Source organism: Salvelinus namaycush, chromosome 3, assembly GCF_016432855.1.
Source record: "Salvelinus namaycush isolate Seneca chromosome 3, SaNama_1.0, whole genome shotgun sequence".
NCBI classification, from domain to species: domain Eukaryota; kingdom Metazoa; phylum Chordata; class Actinopteri; order Salmoniformes; family Salmonidae; genus Salvelinus; species Salvelinus namaycush.
The window spans coordinates 35324352-35334331 of NC_052309.1; positions in this window are offsets into that span (position 1 = coordinate 35324352).

Here is a 9980-nt window from a genome sequence, read left to right on the forward strand (position 1 = left end):
TCACTAACTCACTAGAGGCTGCTGCCTACATTGAGACCCAATCACTGGCCACTTTAATAAATGGATCACTAGTCACTTTAAACAATGCCACTTTAAATAACGCCACTAATAATGTTTACATATCTTACATTACTCACATCACATGTATATACTGTATTTTATACCATCTATTGCACCTTGCCAATGCTGTTTCGCCATCGCTCATCCATATACTTATATGTACATATTCTAATTCACCCCTTTAGATTTGTGAGTTTTAGGTAGTTGTTGGGGAATTGTTAGATATTACTACACTGTCGGAACTAGAAGCACAAGCATTTCGCTACACTCGCATTAACATCTGCTAACCATGTGTATGTGACCAATAAAATTGGATTTGATTTGATATCATGTGAAATCTTGGTAATATGGGGTGACTAATGTAAGTGGAGGTATAACGTTTATGTGCCTGGGGCCCCATGGTGGTTTTCCCTGCCTCTGACTCTCAGCCTTCTTCTGCTTAGGGGCATTGCCTGCACCAACTCCCCATATAGATCAGCGACACACTTTCCAAAGAGGAGCTGTTACGCTGAGGCTTTCTCATTCCCAGACGGTTACTATGACGTCTGTAGTTTTCTATTGATTCCTATTGACGTGTGATCCTCTTAATTACAACACACTGATCTAACCTTCACATCTTTATAGAGTCACCAAAGCCTATCCAGGCAATGGTGATTCCTTCTGTTCTTCTTCAAACACCATGTGTTCTAGGTGGTGTGGTTTGAAAATGGCATACCTGGTGGTTCTAAGCCACCTCAGGAAGTCAAAGGGTCAAAGGGGTCAGTTTGTGGGGCTGGCATGTAACCCGGGGTGACAGTTAGGCAGTGATGGCCCCCTCAGAACTTTAAACAGCACCCCCTGGTCCCACTGAAACACCCGGGGGAGTCCACACAGCACCCACCTGAGATCAAAGTGACCCTGAGCCTCAGCTCTGCTCTCTCAGTGTGCTGTTAAACACACACACACACACACACACACACACACACACACACACACACACACACACACACACACACACACACACACACACACACACACACACACACACACACACACACACACACACACACACACACACACACACACACACACACACACACACCCTGGCTTTGTGAACTACACTCTGGCACAAATCTCCCCAGGAGGGTGGGTCTGAGCCAGGGCCAGGGCTGTGGCATTCATTCAGATGGCAGCAAAGGGAGGGTTAAAGTCAACTACTTCCCAGAGAAAGAACTGGAGGAATGAAGGTGTAAGGAACAATGCAGGGGATGAGAAGCAGGTATGGGGAGTCAAACATTTAATCAGGAACAGACATAAAACAAGACAGGAACAGCGTCAGCACACAGGTATACAAGGACATAAGACAATCAATGCAGAAGCAGGGAACAGAGCAAGGAACCAGACAGATATAGGGAAGGTAATGACAGAGGTGATTGAGTAGAGGCGAGTCCAATAATCGTTGATGCCCTTGACAGGGGGAAGGCAGGTGCGCCCTCAAGCTCCAGGGGGGAAGAGCGGGAGCAGGCGTGACAGAAGTCATGGTCCACATCAAACATGTCAAATCAAATCAAACGTTATTGGTCACATACACATGGTTAGCAGATGTTAATGCGAGTGTAGCGAAATGCTTGTGCTTCTAGTTCTGACAGTGCAGTAATATCTAACAAGTAATCTCACAAATTCACAACAACTACCTTAAACACACAAATGTAAAGGGATGAATAAGAATATGTACATATAAATATATGGATGAGCAATGGCCATGCGGCATAGGCAAGATGCAGTAGATGGTACAGAATAGAGGTCGACCGATTATGATTTTTCAACGCCGATACCGATACCGATTATTGGAGGACCAAAAAAGCCGATACCGATTAATCGGCCGATTTTTTTAAATGTATTTGTAATAATGACAATTACAACAATACTGAATGAACACTTATTTTAACTTAATATAATACATCAATAAAATCAATTTAGCCTCAAATAAATAATGAAACATGTTCAATTTGGTTTAAATAATGCAAAAACAAAGTGTTGGAGAAGAAAGTAAAAGTGCAATATGTGCCATGTAAGAAAGCTAACGTTTAAATTCCTTGCTCAGAACATGAGAACATATGAAAGCTGATGGTTCCTTTTAACATGAGTCTGAACCAGGAACACATCGACAACAGCCATCCTCGAAGCAGCGTTACCCATGCAGAGCAAGGGGAACAACTACTCCAAGTCTCAGAGCGAGTGACGTTTGAAACGCTATTAGCGCGCACCTCGTTAACTAGCTAGCCATTTCACATCGGTTACACCAGCCTAATCTCGGGAGTTGATAGACTTGAAGTCATAAACAGAGCAATGTTTGAAGCATTGCGAAGAGCTGCAGGCAAAACGCACAAAAGTGCTGTTTGAATGAATGCTTACGAGCTTGCTGGTGCCTACCATCGCTCAGTCAGACTGCTCTATCAAATCATAGACTTAATTATAACATAATAACACACAGAAATACGAGCCTTAGGTCATTAATATGGTCGATTCCGGAAACTATCATCACTAAAACAAAACGTTTATTCTTTCAGTGAAATAAGGAACCGTTCCGTATTTTATCTAACGGGTGGCATCCATAATTCTAAATATTCCTGTTACATTGCACAACCTTCAATGTTATGCCATAATTACGTAAAATTCTGGCAAATTAGTTCGCAATGAGCCAGGCGGTGTCACGGCTGCTTTCCTCCTCTTCGTCTGAAGAGGAGGAGTAGGGATCGGACCAAAACGCAGCGTTGTATGAAGACATAATGAATTTATTAAACAAGACGAACACTGACACGAAATACACTAGAATAACTACAAAACGATGTAGACAGACCTGAACATGAGAACTTACAATATAACACGAAGAACGCACGAACAGGAACAGACTAACCAAACGAACGAAAACGAAACAGTCCCGTGTGGTGCGACAGACACAGACACAGGAACAATCACCCACAAACAAACAGTGAGAACAGCCTACCTTAATATGGTTCTCAATCAGAGGAAACGTAAAACACCTGTCCCTGATTGAGAACCATATCAGGCCAATAGACAATGAACCTAAACATAGAAACACATAACATAGAATGCCCACCCCAACTCACGCCCTGACCAACTAAACACATACAAAAACAAGGAAAACAGGTCAGGAACGTGACAGAACCCCCCCCGTCAAGGTGCGAACTCCGGGCGCACCACCTAAAGTCTAGGGGAGGGTCTGGGTGGGCATCTGTCCACATCTGTCCGGCTCCGGACGTGGTCCCCACCCCACCATAGTCAAACCCCGCTTCCGTAGCCTCCTCCAAATGGCCACCCTCCAAATTAACCCCACTGGATTAAGGGGCAGCACCGGACTAAGGGGCAACACCGGAATGAGGGGCAACACCGGAATGAGGGGCAACACCGGAATGAGGGGCAACACCGGAATGAGGGGCAGCTCCGGACTGAGGGGCAGCTCCGGACTGAGGGGCAGCTCCGGCCTGAGGGGCTGCTCCGGACTGAGGGGCTGCTCCGGACTGAGGGGCTGCTCATGGCTGGCTGACGGCTCTGGCTGCTCATGGCTGGCTGACGGCTCTGGCTGCTCATGGCTGGGTGACGGCTCTGGCTGCTCATGGCTGGCTGACGGCCCTGGCTGCTCATGGCTGGCTGACGGCTCTGGCTGCTCATGGCTGGCTGGCGGCTCTGGCTGCTCATGGCTGGCTGGCGGCTCTGGCTGCTCATGGCTGGCGGCTCTGGCTGCTCATGGCTGGCTGGCGGCTCTGGCTGCTCATGGCTGGCTGGTGGCTCTGGCTGCTCATGGCTGGCTGGCGGCTCTGGCTGCTCATGGCTGGCTGGCGGCTCTGGCTGCTCATGGCTGGCTGAAGGCTCTGGCTGCTCATGGCTGGCTGAAGGCTCTGGCTGCTCCTGTCTGGCGGAAGGCTCTGGCTGCTCCTGTCTGGCGGAAGGCTGTGGCTGCTCCTGTCTGGCGGAAGGCTCTGGCTGCTCCTGTCTGGCGGAAGGCTCTAGCGGCTCCTGTCTGGCGGAAGGCTCTAGCGGCTCCTGTCTGGCGGACGGCTCTAGCGGCTCCTGTCTGGCAGACGGCTCTGAAGGCTCAGGACAGACGGGCGCTTTGAAGGCTCAGTACAGACGGGCGGCTTTGAAGGCTCAGTACAGACGGGCGGCTTTGAAGGCTCAGGACAGACGGGCAGTTCAGGCGGCGCTTGGCAGACGGACAGCTCAGACGGCGTTGGGCAGACGGGCAGTTCAGGCACCGCTGGGCAGACTCTGGCCGGCTGAGGCGCACTGTAGGCCTGGTGCGTGGTGCCGGAACTGGAGGTACCGGGCTAAGGACACGCACCTTCAGGCTAGTGCGGGGAGCAGCAACAGGACGCACAGGACTCTGGAGGCGCACAGGAGGCTTGGTGCGTGGTACCGGAACTGGAGGTACTGGGCTGGAGACACGCACCACAGGGCTAGTGCGTGGAGGAGGAACAGGGCTCTGGAGACGCACAGGAAGCCTGGTGTGTGGTGTAAGCACTGGTGGTACTGGGCTGGGGCGGGGAGGTGGCGCCGGATATACCGGACCATGCAGGCGTACTGGCTCCCTTGAGCACTGAGCCTGCCCAACCTTACCTGGTTGTATGCTCCCCGTAGCCCGACCAGTGCGGGGAGGTGGAATAACCCGCACTGGGCTATGTAGGCGAATCGGGGACACCATGCGTAAGGCTGGTGGCATGTATGCCGGCCCGAGGAGACGCACTGGAGGCCAGATGCGTTGGGCCGGCTTCATGACATCCGGCTCAATACTCAATCTAGCCCTGCCAGTGCGGGGAGGTGGAATAACCCGCACCGGGCTATGCACACGTACAGGAGACACCGTGCGCTCTACCGCATAACACGGTGTCTGCCCGTACTCTCGCTCTCCACGGTAAGATCGGGAAGTTGGCGCAGGTCTCCTACCTGACTTCGCCACACTACCCTTTATCCCCCCCCCCAAGACATTTTTGGGCTTGACTAACAGGCTTCCTACCGCGTCGTCGTGCTGCCTCCATTCGCCGGTATCCCTCCTCACACTGCGCCAGAGAATCCCAGGCGGGCTCCGGCACTCTCCTTGGGTCGATCGCCCACCTGTCGATCTCCTCCCAGGTTGTATAGTCCAGATCCTTCACCTGCTTCCGTGCTGCCTCCTCATACCGCCGCCTCTCGGCTTTAGCTGCCTCAAGCTCTTCACGAGGGCGGCGATATTCTCCAGGTTGTGCCCATGGACCTTTACCGTCCAGTATTTCCTCCCATGTCCAGGAATCCTGCGATCGCTGCTGCTGCTTTCTGTTACGCCGCTTGGTCCTTGGTTGGTGGGTGATTCTGTCACGGCTGCTTTCCTCCTCTTCGTCTGAAGAGTAGGAGTAGGGATCGGACCAAAACGCAGCGTTGTATGAAGACATAATGAATTTATTAAACAAGACGAACACTGACACGAAATACACTAGAATAACTACAAAACAACAAAACGACGTAGACAGACCTGAACATGAGAACTTACAATATAACACGAAGAACGCACGAACAGGAACAGACTAACCAAACGAATGAAAACGAAACAGTCCCGTGTGATGCGACAGACACAGACACAGGAACAATCACCCACAAACAAACAGTGAGAACAGCCTACCTTAATATGGTTCTCAATCAGAGGAAACGTAAAACACCTGTCCCTGATTGAGAACCATATCAGGCCAATAGACAATGAACCTAAACATAGAAACACATAACATAAAATGCCCACCCCAACTCACGCCCTGACCAACTAAACACATACAAAAACAAGGAAAACAGGTCAGGAACGTGACAGGCGGCCCACACTGTTGCATATACTCTGACTCTGCGTGCAATAAACGCAAGAGAAGTGACACAATTTCACCTGGTTAATATTGCCTGCTAACCTGGATATCTTTTAGCTAAATATGCAGGTTTAAAAAATATATACTTCTGTGTATTGATTTTAAGAAAGGCATTGATGTTTATGGTTAGGTACACGTTGGAGCAACGACAGTCCTTTTTCGCGAACGCGCACGGCACCGATTATATGCAACGCAGGACACGCTAGATAAACTTGTAATATCATCAACCATGTGTAGTTATAACTAGTGATTATGATTGATTGATTGTTTTTCATAAGATAAGTTTAATGCTAGCTAGCAACTTACCGTGGCTTCTTACTGCTTCTTACTGCGGGCTCCTCGTGAGGCAGGTGGTTAGAGCGTTGGACTAGTTAACCGTAAGGTTGCAAGATTGAATCCCTGAGCTGACAAGGTAAAAATCGGTCCTTCTGCCCCTGAACAAGGCAGTTAACCCACCGTTCCTAGGCCGTCATTGAAAATAAGAATGTGTTCTTAACTGACTTGCCTAGTTAAATAAAGGTATAACAAATTATAAAAATAATAATAATTTAAATAAATAATTCGGCGTCCAAAATTACCGATTTCCAATTGTTATGAAAACTTGAAATCGACCCTAATTAATCGGCCATTCCGATTAATCGGTCGACCTCTAGTACAGAATGTCTACATAATGTAGGATATGTAGACATTATATAAAGTGGCGTTATTTAAAGTGACTAGTTATACCTTTATTAATCCATTTATTACATTTATTAAAGTGGCCAGAGATTTGAGTCAGTATGTTGGCAGCAGCCACTCTATGTTAGTGATGGCTGTTTAACAGACTGATGGCCTTGAGATAGAAGCTGTTTTCAGTCTCTTGGTCCCAGCTTTGATGCACCTGTACTAACCTCGCCTTCTGGATGATAGCGGGGTGAATAGGCAGTGGCTTGGGTGGTTGTTGTCCTTGATGATCTTTTTGGCCTTCCTGTGACATCGGGTGCTGTAGGTGTCCTGGAGGGCAGGTAGATTGCCCCCAGTGATGCGTTGGGCAGACCGCACTACCCTCTGGAGAGCCTTACGGTTGTGGGCGGAGCAATTGCCATACCAGACGGTGTTACAGCCTGACAGGATGCTCTCGATTGTGCATCTGTAAAAGTTTGTGACTGTTTTATGTGACAAGCCAAATTTCTTCCTGAGGTTGAAGAGGTGCTGTTGTGCCTTATTCACAACGCTGTTTGTGATGTGTACGCAGAGGAACTTAAAACTTTCCACCTTCTCCACTACTGTCCTGCCGATGTGGATGGGGGGATGCTCCCTCTGCTGTTTCCTGAAATCCACGATCATCTCCTTTGTTTTGTTGACATTGAGTGAGAGGTTGTTTTCCTGACACCACACTCCGAGGGCCCTCACCTCCTCCCTGTAGGCCGTCTCGTCGTTGTTGGTAATCAAGCCTACCACTGTAGTGTCATCTGCAAACTTGATGATTGAGTTGGAGCCGTGCTTGGCCAGGCAGTCATGGGTGAACAGGGAGTACAGGAGTGTGCTGAGAACGCACCCTTGTGAGGCCCCAGTGTTGAGGATCAGCGGGGTGGAGATGTTGTTTCCTACCCTCACCACTTGGGGGCGGCCCGTGAGAAAGTCCAGGACCCAGTTGCACAAGGCGGGGTTCAGACCCAGGGTCTCGAGCTTAATGACGAGTTTGGAGGGTACTATGGTGTTAAATGCTGAGCTGTAGTCAATGAACAGCATTCTTACATAGGTATTCCTCTTGTCCAGATGGGATATGGCAGTGTGATGGCGATTGCGTCATCTGTGGACCTATTGCGGCGGTAAGCAAATTGGAGTGGGTCTAGGGTATCAGGTAGGGTGGAGGTGATATGATCCTTGGCTAGTCTCTCAAAGCACTTCATGATGACAGAAGTAAGTGCTAAGGGGCGATAGTCACTTAGTTCAGTTACCTTGGCTTTCTTGGGAACAGGAACAATGGTGGCTATTTTGAAGCATGTGGGCACAGCAGACTGGGATAGGGATTGATTGAATATGTCCGTAAACACACCAGCCAGTTGATCTGCGCATGCTCTGAGGCGCGGCTCGGGATGCCGTCTGGGCCGGCAGCCTTGCGAGGGTTAACATGTTTAAATGTTTTACTCACGTTACTCACAGGCTTTGGTAGCAGGCTGTGTCAGCGGCACTGTATTGTCCTCAAAGCGAGCAAAGTTGTTGTGGATGGAATTTATATGTTTAAATTAATGATTAGAATATTCCACCCTGAAACTATATAATTGTATGTAATTGATTAGAATCATCAAGGAAATCATCAAATTATTATTAATGATGTGTGTAGTCTTAGTCAGTAAAATTATAATAAATGATGTGTGTAGTTTTAGTCAGAATTAGGGTAAAATAATATATCTGTACAATATGTCTCTAAAGTGTCTTAAACACAGACTGTCTGAGCAAGATTCGGTGCCGACCTTGGCTAGGGGCCACTGAGAGATTTGGGAAAGGACAGGGAGTGCTTCTCACGGTCCCTAATCTTTGTCGGCTGGGTAGTGGGACAGTGTGTGCGTAGGATACTTAATGTTTGTGTGTGTGTAAGTATGCGCGTAAAGAGTCTGTTTGTTTGTGAAAGTATGTGCGTAAGAAGCCAGTATAAAATGAATGGTTTTGTACAACTAAGGAGCGCGCCCGTGAATAAACATTTTGACTATCATAGCTGGGGCCTTCGTCTGTTTCATTTCAACCAGTATATTACAAATTCTGGGTCGCAGACTGAGTAGTTAATTGAATTGGGTTTATGAACACTGAGAACATAATTCTCGTGACAGTTGTTTAATTTTTCTGGGAAAAGGATGTTGATGTCCAGGACAGGGCTGGTTTTCTTTTTGTAATTTTTATTTTCAATGAAGGCCTAGATTCAGTGGGTTAACTGCCTTGTTCAGGGGCAGAATGACAGATTTGTACCTTTTCAGCTCTGGGATTTGATCTAGCAACCTTTCGGTTACAAGTCCAACACTCTAACCACTAGGCTACCTGCCGCTTTGCTAGTTTTATTTCCTTGTGGAGGGAATAGCTACACTGTTTGTATTCGGTCATGTTTCCAGTCGCCTTGCCATGATTAAAAGCGGTGGTTCACGCTTTCAGTTTTGCGCGAATGCTGCCACCAATCCACGGTTTCTGGTTAGGGAAGGTTGTAATAGTCACAGTGGGTACAACATCACCGATGCACTTGCTAATAAACTCGCTCACCGAGTCAGTGTATATACGTCAATGCTATTGTCTGAGGCTACCCGGACCATATCCCAGTCCACGTGATCGAAGCAATCTTGAAGCGTGGAATCCGATTGGTCAGACCATCGTTGGATAGACCTGAGCATGGGCGTTTCTTGTTTTAATTTCTGTCTATAGGCTGGGAGCAACAAAATCGAGTCATGGTCAGATTTGCCGAAGGGAGGGCGGGGGAGGGGTTTGTATGCATCGCGGAAGTTAGAGTAGCAATGGTCCAGAATGCTACCAGCTCGTGTCGCGCATTCGATATGCTGATAGAATTTAGGAAGCCTTGTTCTCAAATTAGCTTTGTTAGAATCCCCAGCTACAATAAATGCAGCCTCAGGATATATGGTTTCCAGTTTACATAGAGTCTAGTGACGTTCTTTCAGGGCCGTCAAGGTATGTGCTTGGGGGGGATATACACGGCTGTGACTATAATCAAAAATAATTATCTTGGTAGATAATGTGGTCGGCATTTGATTGTAAGGAGTTCTAGGTCAGGTGAACAAAAGCAGCCAGGCCGCCATGTGTGCACATTGACTGAAAACTAGCTGTTATTGGCAGAGAGGTTAGGAACTAGGCTTGGGCGGTATACCGTATATTAGAGGTCTAACGATTAATCGGAATGGCCGATTAATTAGGGCCGATTTCAAGTTTTCATAACAATCGGTAATCTGTATTTTTGGACACCGATTTGCAGATACATTTTTTTTATTATTAACATTTTTACACCTTTATTTAGCTAGGCAAGTCAGTTAAGAAAACATTCATATCTTCAATGACGGC